Source organism: Amblyomma americanum, chromosome 4 (assembly GCF_052857255.1).
Source record: "Amblyomma americanum isolate KBUSLIRL-KWMA chromosome 4, ASM5285725v1, whole genome shotgun sequence".
Classification (NCBI taxonomy): Eukaryota; Metazoa; Arthropoda; class Arachnida; order Ixodida; family Ixodidae; genus Amblyomma; species Amblyomma americanum.
Genome location: NC_135500.1, coordinates 198268672 through 198294569, shown reverse-complemented (window position 1 = coordinate 198294569; position 25898 = coordinate 198268672). Strand labels below are relative to the sequence as shown.

Genomic DNA, 25898 nt, shown 5'->3' with positions numbered 1-25898 from the left:
CCCAGGGGTAAAACCACAAAAAAAGTGGTACCTGACACTGCGTAGCACATCCCTATGAGTAGTCTGCCTCCTAACTTTTTCTCCTCGTAAAGGCTCTCGCTTTTTCAAAAATGGATTCGCCGGCGCACGAAACTGACAAATACCGAAGTGCAAATGCGCCTCTTCACCGATACGCAATAAAGCAGTGCGCAATACATCACCGAACGGAGCACTTATCTGTGAATTATAAGTACCTGCGCAAACATACAACTGCATCATATGTCACTGGATGCAGCTTCATAGCGAAGTTAATTGTAACGGCTGCAGAAGCCTCGATTTTCATCGCGCAAGAGTGCTTCCTGTCCTAAACGTTTTTAACGCAGTCAAATAAAAACCAGTCATCACTGCTTTCGGCATCGCACTGTGTGGAATTCTGAAGAACATTTTGGGCACCTTCAATCGAATGCGACTGCATTGCTAGCGCAAGTCGGCGAATTTATAATGATACGTTTATTACCCTGGGTAGCATTCAGCGTGTCAGTAATGTAGCTCGGAATGTTGAGGTTCACCACACTGGTTTCGAGGATATGGCGTTCAGCTACAGAGCCCAAGGTCGCGGGTTTGACCCCGGCCGCGGCCGTCGCTTTCCGGCGAAGGCGAAATGCAGACATGTCCGCGCACTGTGCGATGTCAGTGCGCGTTAAAAAAATCTCAGCTTGTAAAGTACCATCACCTGCTGCTACTCTATTTTTCTGTAAAAAGTGTCCAGCTAGGCGCTAAAAACACAACTTTTCCATTGATTTGTCTCCATTTTTCTCTGGAAAGCAGTAAACGCAAATCCGTAATCTTCAGACGCCTCGAGCACTCCTGTTCCCTGCACTCCCCGAGCAATCTACGAGCGCTACGTTTAGATGAAACACTAGAATTTGCCGTTGACTGAACCATGAGAAAATACGTTTAATGTGGTTGAACTGCCGGGCAGGTTGTCTAAGAGTAATAACAGCGAGTAATGCAGAAAGTTGGGCGAGTTGGTCATTCGTTATTAAACATGGCACCAGCGTAAGTAAAAGACAAAGACATAGAAGAAGCACACGGGTCAGTGATTGTCCCTTGTGCCTATTCTGTGTCTTTGTCTTTTGCTGACGCATGTGCTAAGTTTAATAATAACAGCGCTCTTTCATTTCAATTTCATGTCGTTTGCTTTCTGCAAGGCAAAAGTAAATTAATGTCAGCCATATTTCTGGCAGTGTACGGCGCACTCATGGCAGTACATAAAGAAAGACACGAGGCGGCCTCCGTGGGCGGAACAAAGAGGGCTGCTTGTTCGCGCTCCCAGAACTTTCTAATCCTGCACTACGCAGGGTAATAAAACGGTCGTCCTCAAAGCGCTGTCTTGGACTCTCCGCGCCTAAATCTCAAGATTCTCCGAAAAGTTGAGCTGTCAGCACAAGAAGCGCATAGGGCGTACGACTAAGATCCAACTGGCAAGAAATCTGCATCTGATTACGCCGCTCAGATTTACGGAGACGCTACAAAAGGATGCCCTACATTCTTTAAATGTCTTGTCTCCGCACGACGAGAAAAACCTTCTGAAACACGAAGACAAAAATTAAGCGCGAAAGAAAAATTGGGACGCTCAAGAAATCCGCAGGCCTGGCGAGAGCACCCTGCGAGTCAGTAGGGGAATGAGCTGCATTAATAACGGGGACGTTTGTCACTAAAAAAAATAAATAAAAGGAAGTAGTGAATAATACTCCAAATTTAGCTATACACGTTCTTCTCCTCTTCCCCTCTCTTTTGAACATATGCAAATTGAGAAGAAAACACTCCTCAGTAAGGACGGTTTCCGGCCTCTAAACTTGTCTTAACGCGTGTGAAGTATTCAGGAACTTTGGGGCGGAAGATTTGTATAGCAAACTAAGCTGCACGTACTTGTTCGAACAAGGTTAGCTTAGACGTTAGGCAAGGTTAAATGATCCAATGGATTCCAGATAATGGATTGACCTAACTTGCGTGCGCGGAGCTGCTGAAATACATTAAAATCGTTTTTTATGATCTCTATAAGCAGTACAAAAAGAGCTCTCACAACCAGAGGTGGGCAACATCATGAGGTTTCGATCTCATGAGGTCGACCTCAACCTCAAAATGACCTCAACCTCACGTCATGAGGTGAGGTTGAAATGAGGTCGGCGACGGCTCGAGATTTTGTGAGTCAGGTCAGCAAATAAGACCTCAACCTCACGCGTGAGTTTAGGTTGAGTGAGGTCGGCATTCAGTGAGGTCGAGAATTTTTGCAGTTGCCACGTCCTCCGACGAGTGCCGCTTCCGAAGCGGAGTTGCAGCGCATCACCGCAGGGTTCATGCAATGACGCTTGGTGTTCGGTTTCCCCTGTTTGGACAACCGGATGCCAAAGTTCCCTCTTAACTTCCGGTGCTGCACCGTAATGTCCGTTCAGTCTGAGCCTACAGGAAGACGCACCCATCTGGTCTTCCCGGAAGGAGTGTTACTCATCACAGCACGCCACTCTCCCTCCCCCTTTCCCCGCTGGCGTAGCACCCGGCTGCCTGCCGGTCGGCTCAAACTCCCGGGAGCGCGCAAAGCACGTAACTGACGTTGGCCCGCGGTAGCTTTGTTTGATGCTGAAAACGAATAAGTTCAGTCCAACAACCACGCAATAAATTCGTCGCAGCGCGGATGGCCCCAAGCAAGACTGCTTCGTGCTCATGCTCGTTGCCGGCGCTCACGTCATGATTCTTGCCTTGCAGTCGAATAAAGGGGATCCTGCTGTACACAACAAGCTGACTTAACAGAAACTGAAGTATTCGACACAGGCGAGAGAATGTGGTTCAGGTGGTTCCTAACAAGGACACTATACTGATATGATTAAAAAAAGCACGAGGCCAGAAAAACCTGTATAACACCGTCGACGTTTTTGATCGATGACTACCCCTTTCGAATCTCACAATAATTCTGCATATTCCCGTTCCGTAATGCAAGCAGATGCAAAAATAATTTCGCTTTTTTATCCTTCCTAAAAACCTCTTTTTTTGGACTCCGGTTCCTTGTTCATTCTCGGAAATTCGCTTATTATGCCTAAACACCGCAACACGAGGCGAACGCACCAGCATAGCGGTGTTGCAGCGGCGAAAAAAAATGCAAAACTATAATGAATATACGGTGATGTGGTAGCTGATTTCTTTTCCTTTTTTAAATGAAGATGTGTGAATGAAATTGATTTCATGCTCGCGCTGTGCTGCTGAGTCGCTGTTTCAAACCTTCTAGTATGACATTTAATGGGGTACAGTGCTGTTCGCTTTTGTTTTTAGTGTGCGATTTTCGTTGCTATGTTTCTAATCATTCTCTTTATTTTTTTCTTTTCGCGTATGGGATCAGTTAGGTTGGCGGCCTGCCTTGCAGACGACCAGGCACTACACGTTATCTTTCCTTTAACTATTTTGCAGAGACCCATCGTTCATCTTAAACGGCTTCGCAGAATGCTCGCGCCGTGCTCGTGGGTAGAAAATCTCGAGGTTGCTGGCGTACCATTGATTAGTTCAGTTTTGAAGGAAAATAAGTGAATGACTTGAAGCAGCTTGTCTCAGACTGGTTGACGAAATGATACCCAGAATTCTGTTGAGGCGTATGAGTACTTAGGAGTTCTTTTTTCTCCCCGGAAAAAAGATTTCGCTGCGGGGAAATTTGAGCGGAGAGCCATGGTGCTCTTGACAGAGAGAGCGGTTCACGCTGCCCACTCTAGGCCAGTTGTTTTTACCCGTGTGATTTTAATAGTTGGCACAGTATTCGAAGACGTAATCTAGCCCTTTCTTTCAAAATGCCGCGTGTTCACCGAGTCATCGGAGAATTCCCAGGATTTCGAAACCATTACCATCAAAGCCTGGAGTGAAGTGGCGAAAACGGGGGAGGGTCTTGACCTCCCAGGAACATCAACATCATCATCCCTAATTATGATCTGCAGGTATTCCTATTTTTTCCGCACAATAATTGTCGTCGGTTCCTGGGTAATGTGCAATGTTTAATCAATATTCTGGCAACTTTTAATCTGGTAGCGGTGTATCACTAATGACTTCCCCGGGCTCATACGGATACACTGTCAGCATCACCATCATCGCAATCATCTGGAGAGTCAAAGGCATGCGTCGTTGCATGATCTTTGCAGTATGTCACACATGAGAACTGGCGCGTTTACCTGCTGGACAATCCGAATGTTATTAATGTGGACCGGGTTGTGGGCACTGTTCGTAATGCGTCATGCGCGCATGGGTAGTAATGTGGGATCCATATGGATCTTGAAAGGGGGGGGGGGGGGGGGGGAAGGGGGGTAGATGGGGGCCTGGTATGACGAGAAATTACATAATTGTCAAGTCAGTAGATGTGATGTCATATTACAGCGTCGTCACGTCACTAGATTTGATGGCACATTACATCGCTGTCACGTGACCTGATATGACGGGGCACTCACATGATGCCGTCACTAATTATACTAATTAGTCTTAGCGTTACCTAATTATATTAATTGTGGCCTCAGGAAAAGTGAGGTGAGGGCGTCTAAGGAGACCTCAACCTCGACTGATGAGGTTGAGGTTGAGTGAGGTCGGCAAATTATTTTTGAGGTTGAGGTGAGGTCCAGATTTTTGAGGTCAAAGGCCCACCTCTGCTCACAACATCATGCATAGTGTATTAATCTACCTCACAGAGAACTGCAATATTATAAGCGTTATCTATTGTTCCGTCTGCCTTTTCGTTGTCTATCTCTTCTTGCGCTAAAGGGAAAGACATAAAAGTTGAAGTATTTTCTAGTATATTTCACATGCTAAATTTAAGAGCCACTGTCGAGCATAAACATTTGTTTCGAGAAGGACAGTGAAGTAATTAAAATACGCGCGGATATCACCCACTAAACTTTTCTTTTTCTTCTGCATTCACTAATCTGCGACAATTGCGGCGCATTTTTTTGATCATGTCCAGTCACGACAAATGTAGAAAACTGGGATAAAGCATACTCCAAGAGCATAACATAACCCTTAAGCAAAAAGCCCCCCTTTCCCCACCAAAAGCAATGCGATTGTTATTTCGTTTTCTGCAAACCGGTCTAATTCTATCGAGTGGTTTACCAGAAATATGCGCACGTTCTTTAGCACGTGTAAAAGTTTTTACCCATGGGTCGAGATGCGTCTTTGGTCATAAAATTCGCCACCTGGCTGGAGGGAAGTGACGCCGCCAGACGAGAGAATTCCCATTGGCTGGAGTGAAGTGACGTCACCAGCCCGGAAGTGAGGTCACTTTCGTTAAAAGCATCAACAGCTGCCAATGCTACCGTTTTGCCAGCACATAACGGAATTAGGTGTCCCTGCGTTTTTTTTTTGTACTTGAGGCTCCACAAACTCAAGTGTTCACCGATCAACGCGAAGGTACGCTGGACGAAGCTTTGTTGAGAACAACTTGTTGCAGACGAAATAACGCAGCTGTAGCTTAAATAACCATTTCCTGACGCCGCACAATATTTTGCAGCGATTGTTGACTTATTCATGGCCGCTTTCTTATTTAAAAAAAAAAGCAGCCATTAGCTTAACAATCGTCAATTATCAGCTTTTCAATACTTAATACACGCCGAAAAATCACGCAAATGGGATGCAGAACAGTGAGTCAGTGTCTTGGACTCATTTTGGACGTGTAGCTCTTTATTAAGCTAACAGCAATACAGTGCACTTGTTATACTGAACTGCTCACTTACAACAATATTTGTGTTGTAGTATGCTGTGTGTTATTGGGTTTGATGGCGCATAAGCATATAAGCTATCATGCACCAAGCTCAAGGTGTAAGAAACCTTATTGCAGAGTTTTACGCTAAGGCCTTGTGTATCAGCTTTTATTATATTTTTACGCCGATTACGCCGCAAGGTGATCGGCGTAACAGTATTATGCATTATGTCTCCTATTATGGGTTGAACTGAATTTGGAGTTTCGCGCTGTAATTACGCTCAGGAAGTATGTGTATAATAACATATTTTTCTATGTTCTTCTTCAGCTCTTTTCAACTGCACCAACAATTTCACATTCTGCCGTGAAAACTGATGCGCGCTCAGGTAGCCTGACTTTTTTTCTGCTTTTCCTTGCATTACTGCACTCCCAACGTAGTGTGTTGTTTTAGAGCTGTCTGGGTAAAAATCTGCGTAATTCTTGCAGTTTTGCTTAACTGCCAACAACTCCTTCAGTATATATTCTTGTGAAGTTTGATTGTTGTGAATTTGTGTCAACGTAAGTTCACATACAGAAAGGAAGGTGTCCCAAAGTGGCAGTGGGTGGAGTCTCCGGCAAAACTAGGCAGTGTGTTTAGTATACGTAATTCTTCACATTTTTCTTCAAATCGAAGGAGCAGTGGTCTAATTGTTTGCTGTTACACAGCTGTTTGGATACGCACTTTGTAACTAAGGGGTAGCAGAGATTTTTTGGTAGTGAATGGCTTTTTAGGCTAAATGTGCATGTCAGCATGGTTCCTAGCAAAGATACCTACGTCTATGTAGGATTTAATTTTATCGGCGAGTGCGATCACCGCTAATCCAGTTGAGAATCCTATTCTGAAACCGAACTTGATAGGTGCACTGTCAAATTTTCTTAAGTAGTTGTTTATTTATATAACACTGGCTTTTTCAATAATTTTGCAGAAAAATGATAAAATGGCGATTGGGCGGTAATTAGAAATGATTTGTTTATCTCCCTTTTTGAAGGATTGAATTAGCTTTGCCTTTTTCAACGCAGTAGAGAAATTGCCTGATTTCAAGGCCAGGTTAACAATATAGCAAAGACATCGAAAATGAGATGCGCAATTAACTTAATGTGGGATGATTCTATATTATCGAGACCTGGACTGGCGTCTTTCAGAATACGTATTATTTTGCCGATTTCATCAGGAGAGACAGGGAAAAGGAAAATGCTATGGGGATATCGTTGTAATGTTTGATTAGCGGCAGTATTTAAAACTCCTGAGGCTAGAGAAAATGAATCACTAAAGGCTTCAGCAATGTCTGTGGGATTGTTATATGTTTCCTTACCGGAAGTAATTGTTGATATGGGAGCTTTCGAGTTGTTTCTGTTTAGGAAGGAATGAATAACTTTCCATTGGTTATGCACGTTATTTCCGGCATGATTAATTTTTCTTTCGTAGTACTTTGCCTTCTCTTCGCTGTTCTAAGGAGCAAGCCTAATACGTTAGAATATTTCTTATAGCGTGCTAAAAGCCTTAAGTTAAATGGTTGCCTTTTGCATTTTCTATAGAGATTATCTTTCTTTCTCAAGCTGTTTAAAAGGCTAGAATTCATGCAGTGATTATTCGGCGTTTAAAATTTCTTATTGCGATTATATACTGCAGAGCACTCATCGATAGTATTAGAGATAATAAGAAAGAACTGATTGAATGCAATATCAGCGTCATGAATAGCTTTAATAACTGAGCAGTCCATAATAGCCACCCGTTCTAGGAATAATCCAGAGATCAATGTTTTTTTTTAAATGAACTGAGTATGCCTAACATAGTTAACACAGTTATCCAACTGTATAAAAATAGGGTAGTGATCAGTTATATCGGCTTCTTTCACACCTGCATCAGGGGCGGACATTACGTTGGATAGAGCGTCATCTATGAGGGAGCTTGAACCATTAGCTGAAATGCGTGTGGGAATGTTGATAAAATTTTCGAAGCCATGAGCATTTAAAACTTCCATATAATCTACATATGAGGAGCAGTTTGGATTTAATGTGTTAATGTTGATGTGACCTATTATTATAACATTTTGCGTTCCATTGGCAGTACCCCTAAGACTGAGTGTAGAGCTGAGCAGAAATCCTTGAAATCTTTGAAATCTTTGAGAAGAAATCTTTTCATCCATCAGACATTTGGACACAAAGAATGGAGACATTGTTCCGGCAGTTTTTTTCAGTCGCTTCACTGCGCATGACGTGGTATTTTGGAAATGTATGTCTCGTTTTTCGAAAGCACTCAACACTTATGTCTTCGGTCCGCACTCATTTTGGAGTGCGATCATTACTTGAAGTAAATGTGTGTTTCGGCCACGGTGCCAGCCACCCACCATAGAGCCCTAAAGGCAGACGGAAAAGGAACTTGCACGCGTCCTGCCCACGTCAGCGGTACCCCCCAAACTATAACCCAATATGACGAAACTCGAGTAGTTCTCCACACAAGGCTAACCCTCGGCGCCAGGAAAAAAGGAAGAACCAAGAAGTGAGTAGCATAAAGGAGAGTTGTAAGAAAGGGATAGGAAAGTAAAAGGTAGAGGGGAGGATAGGAAAAGGCGACACCAAATTCCCCTCGGTCGGGTCAGGCCGGAGGTGCCGTATACATTAAGCTGGGGCCAAATTGGTGTGTTTCCTCAGCCGAAGGTCCTTGAAGGTCCAAACGCTCGACATTGGCTCAACCACCCGGGGCCCCTTTTCCCCGGACACGGCTGAGCCACGCACGGCTAAGTGCGGGTGCTCGGGTCCACGGTGGCGTACTGCTCACCTTCATCCCCCTGCGGGGATGTTCCTGCGTATGCTCGGGAAACCGCCCCTTGCAAAAATTTCTTTAGACAGTCTATAGACTGTCCATAGATTTCTGTCTATAGACTCTCTATCGACAAACACTAGAGCGCAGTCTATGGGTAATACAAATCCGATAGACAGTCTATAGACAATCTATAGATTTATGGCCATACACTTTTAGTAGACTTTTGTCTATAGGCAAATAAATATATATAGGAAGTCAATAGAGTCTATAAGAAATCTACAGACTATCTATAAACCATTTTTATAAGGGGCGTGCCTCACATACCTGCTTCTTCCTCCGATTGGCCAAAATTTTCAAAGAAGCTACGTTTCTATCGCATCTTGGCGGATGAAGTACTTTCTGTTGCCGTTTCGGGCTGAACGCGGCTGTGCAAGCAACGTGTTCAGCCTAAGAGTTCCTTTTTTTCCTTATCGCCTGAGACGAACAATCATATTGAAGGCTGTGCGTGGAATACGAAAGCGAATCTTGTACGTACGTGATTGATTCCTTCAGAATGTAGCATGGCCGCATTACGAAAGATCTGGCAAGAGCCAACGCGTTAGATCCATTGGACAGACGCGTTTCGAGTCCTAAACTTAGCCGCTGAAGCGGGTTCAATCAGGACACCGCTATCCCCTTGCTTCTTCCGGCCGCCAGAATTTGAAAATGTTTGTTTCGTTTTCCAGTCGTTATATTCCTCTTCTACTTCGAATAAAGAATCTTCGAATTCAAAACCTGAGACGCGTGAAGCATCTTATCAAGTGCAATTCATGCCCAAAAATGTAAGCCAAGATTCCTTTACTGGACAAGAGCGCACATTTAGGAGCAAGTTTTTACATCTTCTTCCTATAGAGGTTCTTTTTCGTCAGTTAATTTTAAATCGCGAACCGGTTCTGTTAGCGTATTTGTCATTGTATCTTATTACGTCACGTTAAGTTAGACGCTACAAATGTTATGAGAACTCATGAATTTTACTTCAGGCCTATTTTATTACGCTGTTCTTTTATTAGCATTCGTGCCGGGTTACCACATGGATTATAATCTTACCAGCACCTATCTCCCAACCAGTATCTATAGACACCTCTTATCGGTGTCGTTGTGTTAACGTACGTCACAATGCAGCCATTTGTCTTTTCGAAAAGATGAATGGGAATTACCTTGCAGGCCGAGTGCTGTCTGTGTGTCGGCGCGTATTTCTTTGTGAGAAAGCAGAGGCCTCTGAGCGATTTGGCTTTCATTAATGCGTGCAGCAACGCCTTTATTGTCGAGTCGAGTTCTGAAAGATATCCACTGTTTTCAGTTGTGCAGCCGTGCGGGCATCTGTAATCGTCATGGAATCTGGATCTCTGTATTATCTCTTTTCTTTGAAATTCGAGTTTTGCAATTTGATTTGCCTACTTTGACGGAATAGAAATACCGCTCAACAAACGCGTCTTGCACGACACAGAAATTTCTCTCAGTCTTGAAGCAATTCATCGATCTCAACTTAATCTCGGCTCAATGGCTGTTTTGCATTGCTCGCCATGAAACTGAGACCCCGACAAGGTGATTGCATTTCGACGGAGGCAAAAAGCAAAAGCGCTCGTCTAGATACTGAAATTCCGGTACATCAATATTGGTAATCGAATATTGGTAATCGAAACCAATATTATGTTCCCTACTACTGCATCTGCCTCATAGGCCACGATGTCTTTTTTTTACACGTGACGCGTGATTAAATCATTAAGCCAGTTGTGAAAGATTTGCAACAGTATTTAACTGGTTTGAGTGAACGAAAACACCTGAGAACAAACGCGCCCAGAGTCATAGAGCTATCTGTCTCAGCTCCCAAACGTCGCATCGATAACCCCATTAACGACCGCTAAGTTAGATCCGTGCCATAAGAAGCTCAGGCAACCAATCAAGCGTAGAGAATTACGGTCTCAGTCAGAGACTAGCAGACAACACATAATAAAGAACAAGAAACCCCTGGCGCGGAATATCTGCCACCGGCAATCTTCTCAAAGGCGACGCGTCTGCCTCTCTACGCCCCTAAATGTTCTCTTTATATTCTGTCACGTCTGACAGCGAACATAAACAACGGGTTAGCAGACTGCACACTTGGGTTGTTCACACGTGTCTACTAGATGCGGGATAAGGCCGTGATGCGCAGCCTTAGTGCAAGTAAACACCCCATTTTCACAAGAATCCCATTTTCACCTTCGGCATCTCTGCGATCCTTATTGGCTCAGCAAGCATCGCATCACGTTGGTACATGAAAGATTCTTCTTATCGAACGTTGGTATTATTATGTGAATATTGGATTGTCTTCAGAAATCACACTGTGACAAAAAAAAAATGAGCGTGCGCATTCTGACAAGCCAAGATATTTCAGCCCATGTCGTAACAAGTGAAGAGTACATGCGTTCCATGCTCAGTGATCCGGTCCCTTTTACGAGGCACTGACTCCAGATTAAAGTTCGTTACTACCTCAACATATTCCTGGCCTTCGTTTTCAGGGGAACTAGAGGCGAAAAATGGCAAAAGAAGGCCCTGCTCGAAACTTGTCCCAATCGAATAGAGCCGATCGGATGCCTGACTTCTTCACGCTGAAGATGGACCTCTGGTCCGCGTTCTCGTGTGCACTGGGCTGGAATGCTAAATCCTATCAGCCGATGACGTTGGCGCCGTTATTATCCGGCGTACTCGATATACGTCTATGCGTGTTGCGACACCGCTGCAACTTCTATACCCTCTTTCTTGCTTTCTATAAGCGCCGAATGATTAGAGTGGGACCACGCCATGCTGTGAGTCCTTGACGATTTTTAAGGGCGCAATGGGCAACTTGCTAAAAAGCGCCATGACACAAAGTGCTTTTTGCTGCACAAGGTGGGGTCAGAGACCCATTTGCTTTGAGTGCGGTACCTTCGCAACTGCGCGTCTTTAAGCGCCAGATTATCAAAATATTTCGAGCTACAGCGCCGAGGGTAATTGCGTTCTCAAAATTCTAAGGACTGGTATGATTGTTACAAGCAGCCGGCTGCAAATACATAACTGCAACCAGGCGCCTAGGTGGAATAGAGTTAAAGATAAGTATCAGAAATTAGTTAGCCATCTTACAGTTAACATTACCCACCTGTATTCTGATGTCCCCCGATACTGATTTTTTTTATTGCCGCAGAAGCAGCGTTTATAATAAAAAGCCTATTTTTAGAATTTAGCGACGGGCTTTACTCAAACACCTTGTATATAAGGCCGTGTAGACATCAGTTGTCGGTATTGTCACCGGTGATGAGAAGTCTAATAAGATTCGAAGGGCCGTTGGCGCCCTCAGGCACCATCAATGACGATTACCACAAGCTGAAGGAGTGACTCATGTGAAGCGATTTCGTCTCGTATCTCGCCGGCAGCAAAAGCTGACCGCTCCTCTGATACGGACCACCGGAGCATCCTACACAGCTCCCCACACTCCGCAGCCAAGCGCGCCCGATAATAGAACACGGGCTAAGAACAACCATTTTGACACTCGCTCTGAAACGATAGCAAGCTCGCGATAAGATTTACGCCGGCCAAACCAATGGTCGCTTCTATCCTGTACGAAACCAAACGAACGTGTACATACTTCGATGCGTTCGCTCACGTGGCGAAAAGTAAGTTGCGCCAAACCACAGAGTCTGCTGTGCGAATCGTAAAGGGAAGGGTCTAAAATCGTCGTCGGTGTACTGACAAGGCAATCGGCTATGGCTGCGATGACACGAACCTGGGGAAATAATGCGTAGAACAGACACGGACGTGAGAGAAAAGATACCAATTTTTTTGCCGAAGGGTGCGCTTACTTGCCTGCGTGCAACTAAACAACGTGGCTGACATCCCGCGTTGTTATCAGGCAACAATTTTGAGCGGTGCATGTTGTCGGCCCTTTAGGAGCCCATTCTTATTTTTTTTCTTCTGCAATGCGCTGCAAAGCGTCTGGGCATTCTATTATGACAGTTACAAGCAACGCACAGAACTATAGATAAGTTGGCCCTTCACTAGCCATTGAAGCAATGAATATAGATCGCGAAACAAAACAATAAAAAAGTGAGACACAGACTGCGCAGGCACTACTGAATATGGTCGTCTGTCACAGCAGAAATGCACAAGGGGGGAGAAGTTAGCACCAGGGGGATATCATATTAGACTATGGGGCATGCTCTCAAATCTACTAGCGCACCACCGACACGTGAAATTACCGGCAACCAAGATCAGTATATATGCATTGTTTTTTTATACCAATGCTACTCCAGGTTCTAGCACTACTTCCATGTATTGCTTAAAAGACCAGGTGCAACGAGCGTAGCAGCGAAGACATAAGAACACTCGCCAACTTTCTACCTTTTCTTGCAGCTAGTTTGGCGTGACTGAATAAATTCAGGCGTACTTCTTCAGCCGAAGAATAAGGACAGGACTGCGCTTGAGGTGCGAATTTTGTGGGAGAAACAAAAAAAGTGGTCCTAGAAATAACTTCTTTTTGCAGATTACTGAGCGCTTCACGTTTAAGGTGAAATACTCACAGACCACGGCGGGCAGGCTGCGTGTAAAACTGGAATTTATCTGTTTAGAAAAACACTCCTAATACTTACCTAGAATTCTGATCAGCATCACGCACCATAATGCGGATAACCAGCTTTATGGAGCCTCTCCTGATCCTACTGATGAAAAAAAAAAAGAAAGACCAGAGAGTCGGAGGCATGAGCTCAAAACTGTTCCCACGTTTGATTTATTTCGTTCAAAGCGACACATCCCGTTTTGAAGAAATTCTGTTATAATTACGAAACAGGCAGTGAAAACGAATTACTATAAGTTAGGTCCGCAGTCACTACACGCACGCACATCGTCCCACTTGATGTTTTCGAGGATGCCGACTCCTCGATAAAACTTGTGTGCCGCCTGATACGGTTCTTTACTTCCAGCGGTGCCCACGCGACGGTTCGTACTTTGACACGCCCGACAAGCCGGACTGGAAGATAGCCAGGCACACCGACTGCTGTCATCCGGGCAACGTCTGCTGCAATCTGTTCCGCAATTAAGCGGTGTTGCTGTGCACCTGACGCAGTCAGATGCAACTCGAACAGCAGAAGAGCTTCACTGGTTCTTACTGTCGAGAGAATCCATGATGTTGTTCTCAAGGATTTTTGCAGCTTTCGCGCTCACTTTGGCGTAGGCGCTCTCCAGGGTGGTATTGCTCTTGAGGAAGTACGGGCGGATGAGGCCGTTGTAGATGCGCACAGAACCATTGTTACTCACGGGCGCGAAGCAGTACACGAGGAAAAGCATCTTGGCGAGCCAGTAGAAGGGAAAGATGCTCAGGATGCCGTCGGCGAAGAAGTCCACGATCGTGAAGCAGGCGTAGACGACCCAGTAGGTGAGCCAGCGGGTGTCGTCATTCCGGTCGGCCGACTCAATGGCGCGCGTGGAAGCGTACGCCGGGTAGACGAGACCAACGACGTTGCTGAGGAACTCGGCGAAGTAGCCGAAGATCATGTAGACAGCGAAGAACGCTCCGAGGCCCAGCACGTAGTAGGCGCGTGGCACGCCTGTCTTGTCCTGCGCGATGTTGAGGACGCACTGTACGCGGCCGGGTAGAGCGGCAGCGACGGCCTCGGCCTTCTCGACGGTACACTTGAGCACGGCAGCCATGTTGTCTCTTCGCGGAGGGCGGCTCGAGTCGAAGACTGAGACGAAGCGGATGGGCGGCTGTCTGCCTCCTCTGCACTCGGCGAGGAAATGTAGTACAGCGCAGGCGCAGGTTCTGAACCGTATCCGGCAGCGGATATTGACGCTGTGACAAGCGCGTGCGCGCTCTGAGATAAGAGCCACAACTATAGGCGGCCTTCGTGATACGCGTTCGCAGCTTATCGCGTAGCCGGACACGAGTACGAGAGAGATAAGTGACTACGCCTCTTTGCAGTCGAGGCGGCGAAGTTCGTTAACCGCTTCGCATTGTTCATCTATTGCACTGAAGCCTGTCATGCTCCAGTGCTCTTCGACCTGCGTCTGCTTTTCGACCCGATAACGTGCGGTGATTCAAACCACGTGCTTTCGCGCTTTGAGCCGGGATGAGTGCTTTGAAACTAGCCATAAATTACCGGACAATTTCAGAAGGTGGGATAAAGTGAAGTATAAGAACACTTTAGTTAAGAAAAAGTTTGATGTCTAGTTATATGCGATTGTTCATACAAGTTCGATCAACAGCCTTCCTATGCACTGTGCAATTCACATATGATCACAACGCACCCTCTATGAAAAAAGTCGCTCGAAAGATTCTGAACTTAACATGATTAGAGCAAATGTTATTTGGTGTGCTGGATAACTTAACGTGGACTCTAGCCACTCCATCCCTTAAGAAGCTTCTGTTCTTCTCTGTAATTAACTTCGATCATTTTCATCACCTCTCCCTGCTTTCTGAGCCTTCCTTCTCGCAAGATCCTTGTTGTGATTGGCAATCAATTAGCAAAACTTAGCTGCGTCCCACTCCGGCCCATGTCCCCTTTATTTTGTGTTAGACCCGGAGAAGAAGTATGTCAGTACTTTCTTCTTAGTGGCGCTGTAATCCGACGACCTCACACGCCTCCAATGATTTCATTTTTTTATTTCTTGCCTTCTGCTCAGAACATTCCAGATTGGGAGAAGTCGAAAGGTGAGCGGACAGACAAGAGATCGAGCGCTGTCGCATTCCTGAAGCCAGCCAAACAATCAGACGCGCAGCACAGCACACAGACCCGAAACAACGAACGGATCGCACAAAGCTCCGGCCTAGGTCATCTCTTTTTTTCCCTCTCATGATCATCCTTCGCCCTCAGTCATTTCACTTCGACGCTGCCCATCAGTAGCCGGACATATATTGATCAAATATCTCGTAAATTAACGTTCCCTCCATCTCCCCGCCTCCAACGGGCGCGCCGCTGCGAACCAAACACGAGCCGGATGACCGATCCGTGTTCGCCATGTGATGTGCTTTATCGAATTCTTGGGGTCTCACAGACGGCGGAGGCTTGCACCTCAGGCGTGTTTCGGGCGCAGGCTTCGAAGGAAGGGAGGAAGGAAGTGTTCCTGAGACGGTGGTTGTTGGTTGCTGCCGCTCATGTCGAAGAACGTGTTCGGTGGCGAGGCCTTTTCCCCGAGCGCCCACGGCGCGTCGACCCCCTTCCACTTCCTGACGCCGGCAGCGCCAAGAAAGCGTTCCGAGAAATAGGCTCTTCCGCAATATCTCGCTCCACTGAATGAAATAGCTTGTTCCTTGTAGCGTCGGAGATGCATTCCTCCGGGTTGGATTCTTGATGTTTTTGTCCCACATCCTTATTGGAGCCACCGCGGCGTCCTGCGCACGGATTCCTCGCCATATATACTCCCCCCTCCCCCGCTTTTGGTGCTGGCCCATCCGTGTTGGAAGGTGGTTGACACGCTACTAGGAAGCGTGTTGACGAGACCGTCATCTGGCGTTCGCTCGGGTGTTCTTGGCACGACGCTGTAACACGTCCGATGGGATGCCGCGGTGGATTCAGAACTTGTCAGGTTAATACGTGTGATGGTTACAAATGAAAGAAGGTTTGCTGGATGCGCAAATGTCTACGGTAGCCTAGCCGCAGCAAGGGCACTCGAAGCGTCTTTGACGCCCGCGAAACAGATAGCGAGTAAAGATCCCATCAAACCTAGGTGCCTCGGGGCTGAAGCAAAAGGGTATAGAAACTGGCAAAGCTATGGCCCCGTATCTCCAAACAAAGAGCAAAGAAAAGTAGATGCGGCAAGAAGCACGTTAGGCCTTTTGTGGAATGGGATGTCGGAGTCGTCTGCGAGATGCCACTAACTTGTGGGAAAAAGTACGTAGGCCAGACTGGACGCAGCGTGGAGAATCTTGCACGGGAACATGACCTATCGTTATCGGTGGTGTAGGGTTCTAATTTGCGTAAATATTGCCTGACTTGCAAGGACTGTAGGTCAGTGTTGAATGATCAGAATTCTGCGCAAGAGCCGCAGCACTATCGCACGTGAATTGATAGAAATTTATGTCATAAACAAAAAAAGGATGTAACATTATCAGTGCCTGTTATATTGAGCTGAATAATAGTGAAATAGGCTTTTATGATAACATACTGTAAGAATCGGCCTTTGCGTCTGCAGAATGTAACATGCGTGGATTTTTGGCTGCGCATGCCTGGTTTGTTTCTTGTTCGCAGCAAACAGCCCCACGTTCTACGAACAAAATAAAATTGGTTGTCAATTTGCGCTCGTTTCGTACTTTGTTTTGTGTGTGGGTTTTTTCCCCAAATTTACCACGTCAGAGTGGGAAGTTGGTTGTCAGCGAACGGCAATGTCATTCAGCGTTCGTTTCATTGCTCTTTTTTTTTTTTTGCTGCACAGTTTTTAGCACTCAGCGGCGAACTCAACTACAGAGTCGCTCCTATCGCAATATGATGTTTGCTGTGCCGTTCCAGTGATGTCATCGAATATTTCATACAACGCTTTAGCTCGTGTTTAATGGCGACCGTGATTATTGGGCTGACATCCCCCATCGATAAATAAAAGTGATAAGAAGCCTCATTTAACGAAGGGAGCAAAAATTAATGACATGAAAAAACAGCATATGCACTCTTTCATCCTTTTTTGGAGAGCCGGACTTGTGTTTCACTGGCAGTATGAAATTCAACTCATCTTTGACCTTCGTTGGGAGCGCATTCGTTTCAAATGAGTATGTCAAGGTAGGTTCAGACGAGCAGACCGGACCGTGGACGATCCGCACGGACAGCCTACCACATGACGCAGTGAGTGACCTTGAGTGACCTCTGAGTGACATTGAGCGTTCTGTGCTGATTCCTATAGGGAGAAACATGCTCAATGTCCTTGAAAGTTGTGAGGTTTGCGTTATGTGGTAGGCAGTCCGCGTGGACCGTCTGCGATAAAGTTTAGTTTATGGCGGCTTAACGTCCCAAAGCGACTCAGGCAATGACGGACGCCGTAGTGAAGGGCTCCGGAAATTTCGACCCCCTGGGGTTCTTGGACGAGAACCGGCGTATTCAGCATGGTATGGCACGTGCACTGACATCACACAGTACACGGGCCTCTAGCATTTCGCCTCCATCTAAATGCGACCGCCACGGCGGAGGTCGAACCCGCGTCTTTAGGGCCGGCAGCCGAGCGCCAAAACCACTGAGCCACCGTGGCGTCTTCCACGATCCGGTCCAATCGCTTGACCCTCACCTTTAATTTCTGTGATTCATGGCAACTGTAGGAGAATATTTCCTTTCTGTCGATACGCAGAACCACAGCAAATTATGTCCTACTTTTCCATTCTATCTTACACAGATTACTTTTGCAGTGCACCTTTTTATCACGCGTAAGACAAGAAAATTCCTGCTCAGTGAAATATGTGCTTCTATCATTAAATGAAATATGTGCTTCTATCATTACGGCATGATCAAAGCATAGACACACGTGCCAGGGGCACTGCGGGCTTTTTTTACTTTCTTATTCTTAACAGCTATAAACTAGTTCTTGCGATATCTCCTTAGATTGCATGAGATAGCAGGTAGGAAGTAATGTTACCCTTCATACCAGGAAAACTGACTTCGGTTCACTTTCTTTTTTTGTTTTCGAAGATTCACGAGCTGATAATAAGTCTATATTTTATAGGCGTACTTTTTAACCAGTAGCACGCATAGATAAATTACGCAAAGTATGCGTGGAAAATGAATACAGATAGTCTTGATGCTGAAACGGCTTGATGCAAGCCCTCGCTTTAGCCCAGCGTTTGGACTAGACAGCTAGGCTTAGAAACACATCGCTGCACCCACGCTGTCGATACCGCAAGGCAGAGCAGAATGACCCCATGCCCCATGCATGAGTGCAGTGCCCTAACCACCGACAGTGGAGAACGAGCACGCAATGATCGTGGCGTACTTGTTCCCGAAGCTGAGCCGGGCACTTTTTCTCGGCGGCCAAAAAGCACGCAGCATCAACAAAAAAAAAAGACACAGTTCTTCGTCGATTGGCATCCAAACAAGAATCGCCCGACGCGAGAGTTGGACCTATGATTGCGCCTATTTTTCGCGGCTCACGCTATTCGAGCGCACACTAGCGGGCTCGTCTTTCGCTCGCCAGCCTCTGATGCGGATGAAGGGAGAGAGTTAGTGCCGGAGAGAAGGAGGGTTCCACGAAAGGAGTTCATGAACTCGCCGGTGTATATATGCTTATGCCCGTATCTGCGGTGTTTTGTTTGGTTTTCGCTGCCCGATCGCTTTACGTAAGAAAGCTCATCATCTCGCGTCTCCCGCATTCCCTCGGCTTCCCGAAATAAACCGGGCGGCCTGCGGGATTCTGGCACCTCTCGAGCACGTATGGGCGCACTTCGCGCCTCGAGAGATGACCCTATTCTGCGCGGCACCTTGCCTTCCAACACATGGCTTGAAAAGACGTACTTTAGGCTGCGTCTCCGCGCGCGACGTACGGACTATACGCGATGAGACCAGCTGCGCTGGCGAAAGCAAAGGTAAGTAGCACGGTGCGCGGGACAGAAGCGCAACCCCGTCGTCTTCCTCTAAGCCGATTTCTTAGAAGCGAGCGCTCATGCCTCCATGTGCGCACGTGTCAACCGTGGAGGTCTACCTTGACTTCTGCCGTCGCGCTCAAATATAGGCTCAGGTGGTAGAAAGTGCGACTTCAGCGGCGTCGGCTCGGCTGTCAGAGTCACCTACCGGACGGCTCTATATTGCATTCGGCGACTCGTTTTTCACCAGCACCACGAACTGATATTGGACATCTGCTCGGTTCAGATAAATACGCGCCGAATTTATCCCGTACGCAGATTCACTCTGGTCTTAGCACTGAGCTTTCCATTTTTACATTCGTTTACCAAGAGCTTGACCGCTTCTCTATCGTTCTGTTACATACGTTCAAATTGATGCATCACGCGAGAGAGTAACCTGCACGCGCCGCGTCTCTGGCCAGTCCTCTGTCGATAGACCCCCCCCCCCCCCCCCCCCACCTCTACCCCGCTTGTAATTTTTGAGCGCAAGTTCATATTGTATGCTTTAGCAGCATTGAATTTCTTTTTATTATTGAGCTCTTAAGAGGACCCTGAATAGATATGGGCTACGATGTAGTGGATTACAGGTTAGCTGACGCCTCTTGGGGTTATTGAACGTGAGCCACCAGTTTGCGTACGCAGTCATTAACTGCGTCTATTCTTCGCTTCGAAATGGCCACCCTTTACACTCGGGCCATTTTTTTATTTTTTTCATTTTCGTTTTCTCTGCAATAATAATGACTAATGATTACCCCTGTACAAGGCATAATAGCATGCCTTCATTGATTTGTGGTATTGAACGCTTAATATCGAAGTCCTACAGCTAATAATTGTCATCCTATAGACTTGTTTTAAGAGGGTTCACTCTTCGCAGTGAGAGCCCTGAATGCTACCCTTAATTTGCGCAAAGGTAGTCAATACGCCATCCCACAGGTCATTTGGAGAACGATAAGAAGAAATTTGTTGGCTTGCTTGCGTTTTATTGATCGAAAAGTTAGAGTGTATAATTGCATGAGCGTGGAGGGAAACACAGCAGCCTTCAATGAGAGCATGGTAAGCAACAGAGAGGTGGAAAACAGAGAAAATAGAAGAAACTAGAAGGAGCAAGCGCTGGCTTCAACTGAGCTTTATTACAGGAAAAGAAGAATTTGTACACCACTAATCATTTCAATGACAATCTTCAAAACGCTACAACCTTCGCAGGCTGCAACATAAAACGATGACGGGAACACAAAAAGACGTACCTACATGTGTTTCTTTCAACGGTGTGTGCTGTGGCTTGCAAACTCTGTGACGTGTTTTGAAAGCAACTATAAACACAAAGCAATGCCTTTCTATTGAATCTACCTGCCAGCCCCATTGCGTGCAGGATCGCACTGGTCGATCCGTGGGAGATAGACTAAGCGCTTGAACGATCTTCCTTTCGGCACCCGCGTCTCATCTACACAGCTTACGGAGACACCTCCAGCGGGCTGGCGTAAGGTGGGTTGGGACATCGCAGTCCAAGAGCAGATGTGGATAGGGGCCACCCACGCACGCTGCAAGCCATTGTTGGCATGTAATAAACTTCCCTTCTTTCTTTTTGCTGCTTTTACACCTCTCCATTCTTTCCCTAAAGGTTTGATGCAAGTCCCTACACGGACTTACTTTTCACCGCCACCAATACACCCCACCTCCACGTACTACGGCTAAGCGCACCTACGCAAATACTCTGTTTCGCAATAGTTCGCGAAAAAATCCGTTTTTTTACGAATGCGCCACATTTTTTGACAAAACTGACAGGGTTATCCTCCTGTGGACAGCTTCTTATAACTTCCAGTTCGGTTACCTTCAGACGCAGCCGTGCGGTGACATAATCTTCATCATTTTCAAGGACGTCCAGTCAGTCCATTGTGCAAGCCCGTTTTCCATAGGTTGCCATATGTCTTCCCCGAACACAGGCATTCACGGGAACAGTTTCAAGCATCCTTCTTTTCAACATTTGTTCGCCATTTTTTGTGTGTATTTGTGTTGTTTACGAACCTAGGGGCGGCGATGCGCGCGAGGTTTCTGTGAATTACCTGCTGCACGGAGCCGCACAATGCAGCGAGCCCCCGGAGGAAAGACACGTATAGAGGGACAAAAGGAGCGTACCGCTATAGGCGCTATAGGCTTCAGCGCTGCGCTGTATTTGCATAATAAAGAGTCTTCCTTGTGGCGCTATTTTTCGTATAGGGTGGTGCCGCTGTCGATAAAGACTCACGGCGGAGGCGTGCAGACAATTAGCCCTTAACTGCGATGTGACATGGACCAATAAAGGACCTCAGCAGACCATGAGTTTACCAATGCTTGTTACTTTCCGCGCAAACTCGACGGCGATATTCGGCGCGAGATAAACAAAAAACCTAATGGGAAAATCGCGGCATGGGCCACGACATCGTACAGAGAAAACCGCAGTTCGTCTAAGAGCGTAAGGGACATTTGCATCGTAAGGCCGCGGCCATGTTTCACGTGGCTTCGTTTAACGTCGTAGCGGCCTCATCGGCTCTTAGCGGGGGCTTAATAAACGAGTCTTGTTTTTTTTTTGTTTTTTTTACAACCCAACAAGACTTGACTGCCCATGAAGCGGTTATACGCCTGAAGGAGTAAAGCCTTGACTGATTAGAAAAATGGGTGCACATGGCAAATGGAATGCAATGACAGTGCAGAGACGGCTTTTCCTGATTGGAATAGCCTTTTCGAACGTCGCTAGCTAGAGAAGTCAAGAAAATAAGATTTCTTACCGAAATTTCCTATTATCCAAACGGATCACAGTATAAATCGAGGAAGACGTTTAGGTTGTGCCATCTTTAATAATCTCGCACCTCGAGTAAGACTGATAGCCTGCGGCCGCAGTAATCTTGCACAAAGAACTTTCGTCAGCGCTATGTCCTTCAGGATTAGGCGAGCTCCCTAGGCTTTCCGCACGATTCTTTAATGTCGAATCCGCAAATTGAACTTTTCAAATTACGCGCACAGGCAGCAGCGTGCTTTGGGCTTGTGTTTCCTGGCTCTTTCTTTATTCCTATTATACCATTACCCCTATATTCCCAAGTGAAGCCATCTTGGTTGGTTTATTGACTTATTTTTAAGTAAAAAACTTAGGCTATCAGGTGCCCCGTAATAGCAGGCGTTGAAACGTTCTCCATAACATGAGGTTCTTCTACGCACCCACAAACCTCAACAATGACCGTACTTACATCCTGCCTCCACCAAAATTGAGCCGCCGTGTCGAAGATCAAACCGGCGGCCTATGAAAATTACCAACCGGATTCATTGAAATTGTGAAAAAAAAGAAGACTTATTTATAATACTTCCTCCCAGCTTCATACTCCACAATGTCACCTTTGTTTGCTCTGTGGCCTTCTTGACATAGGCCAAAATAATTTTAATTCATTATTTACTTTTAATGTGTGATTTTTTGATGCAGAACATGAAGTGTTTTATCAAGTGTGCTAGTCCTAGTGTATGCATTTCAGCGCAGGCGGTCTATTTGAAGTGTCCATTAATATCGCTTTTTTATCTTTTCGTTTTCAGACACCTTCGCAACTCTCGACTTTCTTCGCATAGTCATTAAAAAAAATTCTAAATTGCGTGGTTTAACGTCCCGAAGCGGCACATGTCGGCACATGACTGTAGTAGTTTTGTGATTTTATTTTACACCCACTCCCCTGCTAGATATGCTTCAACGCTGTAGTGTGTGCTTGAAATAAATAAAAAGAGCTAAAGGGGTCACCGTATAGTGCAGTGCTCACGAATAATTTAGACCGCCTCTTCATTAACATGCACCGAAATCGCACAGCGCACGGTTGTTTTTGCATTTCGCTTCCATCTAAATGCGCTCGCCGCTGCCAGGATTTGACCCCGCGACCTTGGGACCAGTAGCCGAGCGCCAAAGCCACTGAACAACTTAGGAGGTTATGGAAAAAAAAAGTTGTGTCTCGCCGTCCCGCCAGCTCATAATTCGACAATTTCCCATTTCAACATGTTCTCTATGCTGACTGCGAAGCGAACTGCCAACTGCAGTAACGAGTATTCAAAGTGTGGGACGCCAGCCCATTGCCCTGGGAAATAATTAAAGCGGTAAATTTTTGAACAAGCGATTATTACGCCTGGTGCTGGCTTAGGTTGCTCCCCTGTGCTTTGAGATTCCATCTGGAGCGGAGCTTTGAGAGTGGTGGGTTCTTGTGGGGCATTGTACCGCCGTGAAGAAACGATGCCATTGACAAAAATCACTAGGTATTCTGATCATTTAGTACTCTGATCATTTGGTCGGCCTATAGCTGTGTTTACTATATACGCTAGAATAATGTAAATATTTTTGTTTATTAAGTGTTTGTACAACGATACCAGGTTTGTTCATAAAATATGGTTAGATTTGTTCGTTTTTTCATACACAAAGAAAGACGCAGCAAAAGAAAAAACTTTTCACTAAATTGTCCAGGGAGCAGGTCTAAAGAAAAATGCTTTATACATGGTTTCTGAAAACGTCGTATTTGAAGTACATGTGTTTTTCTTTTTCCATTTGTATGCGCACAAACAAGGCTGATAATAATAATAATAATAATAATAATAATAATAATAATAATAATAATAATAATAATAATAATAATAATAATAATAATAATAATAATAATAATAATAATAATTGAATTTTAGAGAAAAGAAATGACGCAGTATATGTCTCATATCTCGTCGGACACCTGAACCGCGCTGTAAGGGAAGGAATAAAGGAGGGAGTGAAAGAAGAAAGGAAGAAAGAGGTGCCGTAGTGGAGGGCTCCGGAATAATTTCGACCACCTGGGAATCTTTAACGTGCACTGACATCGCACAGCACACGGACGCTTTAGCGTTTTGCCTCCATAAAAGCGCAGCCGCCGCGGTCGGGTTCGAACCCGTGAGCTGTCAATGCTGCGCATTTGGATACAGTGCAGAAATATATAGTCGCGCAAGGGAGATAGTTTCGTCACTTTCACGTGTCTCGCTTTAAGTGACGTGCTAGATACCACCTAACTGGTTTGTTCATACGGAACAAACGCGGCTCAATACATCTTAGTCGAAATCAAGAGGAAGAAATGGGCTTGGGCATGGCATGTACTGCGAAGGCAAGATAACCACTGGTTCTTAACGGTAACTGAGTGGATTCCAAGAGAAGGCAAGCGTAGCAGGGGGCGGCAGAAAGTTAGGTGGGGCGGGTGAGATTAATAATTTCGCGGGCATAGGGTGGGTGCAGCTGGCAAAGGATAGGGTTAATTGGAGAGACATGGGAGAGGCCTTTGCCCTGCAGTGGGTGTAGTGCCCTGCACTTACTACAGTGGGTCTAGTGGGTGGGTTCTCTGCAGTGGGTGTAGGAATATGTCTACTTAGGGCATGCACGTAGTGACTTCTGATCCGGATCATGAGATGGAAATAACTAGAAGGATAAAAATGGAGTGGAGCGCTTATGGAATGTTCTCTCAGATCACCAATGACACTTTACCAATATCCCTCAAGAGAAAAGTATACAACAGCTGTATCTTACCGGTACTCACCTGCGGGGCAGAAACGTGGAGGCTTTACGAAAAGGGTTCAGCTCAATTTAATGGCAACCCTTGGGAATGTGCTGAATCAAAGCGGAATAAAACGCATTTTCGGCGTCTACCCAAACGACCACCCGGAGTTGTGCGCTGCTAGAGTATGTCAGAAAGTCGCTATGAAGACTTCTGAAAATCGTTTACGTGCAGACCCCTTGACGAAAACCTACTTGCATAAAAGATAGGACGTTATATACTTGTCTAAGTACCATTCGTCTTCTTGTAAGGTCCGACTTGTAAGGTCTTGTAAGGCCCGACTTCGCTTGCCAGGTTTTAGAATTGGTATCACCACTGATTCAATCAATCCAGGCAGGGGGAAGATCACCGTTGGTCCAATATTCATTGATATCTTTCAACAGGGCAAGTTTATGTGACCTGGGAAGGTTCGGAAGTGTTGAATGGCGTACACCATCCGGTCCTGGGGCGCTATTATAGTTGTAGTAATACTAGTTTGCATCCAGTTCGTCTAATGTGAAGGGGACGTCGTAATCTTTCGGTTTACCTGACAGGGGGTCCGTGGGCAAGGCATCCACTTCCAGGGAGGGGAGACCTTCCCAGCTTGCATAGCTAGCTCTGCCGGGGAGACGTGCAATTTCAGGGCCATGCCCTAGCTGGGAAGAGGAAATCAGCCTTTGCTTCCAAGGATAGCTCGAAATATGTGCCAGGCCTTCGATAAGTTAACTGCTGCATTGAGCGAGGGGCACAGCACGCAGCTGCTAATCTTGGAGAGCGAGGTGCCTAGTACACTGCTCAACCTCCTGAGTAATGCGAGTGAGAGCGCGCCTGCAATGAAATGTCCCTTCTGATCGTCGATAACCATTGAGAGCCCAAAGCCTACGATTACACAGACTCAAACTTTCAGCGTCCGGCTTCGGGGCATCAACCTTGAATGAAAGCTTCGTTGTAGCTTTCTTTTTGGCATCGTTGATCTGAGCAATGAGCTCGTCTAATCCTGTTGGAACGTTCATCTCACCGAGCATCCTATGGAAATCGTCCATTAAGATGTGCTCCTCTATTGGATGGCGTTGTTGCCGCTGTAGTAATTTTCGTCCTGTCCTGCGTGTGAGATGTGTGGGTGCGACGAGACTATAGAACACCTTTTTTGTAACTGCCCTCGGTTTCAGCGTGAGCGTGGACTCCTGGCTGCAACACTCCACCGTTTAGATCCTCGGCCCCTTACTGAAGCCAAGATTCTGGGTCCTTGAAGTAAGCCTTCATCGCAGAGGA

The 25898-nt window shown here is 46.1% G+C and overlaps 1 pseudogene across 1 annotated transcript; it reads right to left on the bottom strand.

Moving 5' to 3' along the window:
- Nucleotides 1–13250: 13250 nt before the first annotated feature.
- On the bottom strand, nucleotides 13251–14336 carry LOC144129007 (receptor expression-enhancing protein 5 pseudogene; annotated as a pseudogene). The gene has a single exon (XR_013313847.1). The product of XR_013313847.1 is annotated as a receptor expression-enhancing protein 5 pseudogene (transcript).
- Nucleotides 14337–25898: the final 11562 nt, after the last annotated feature.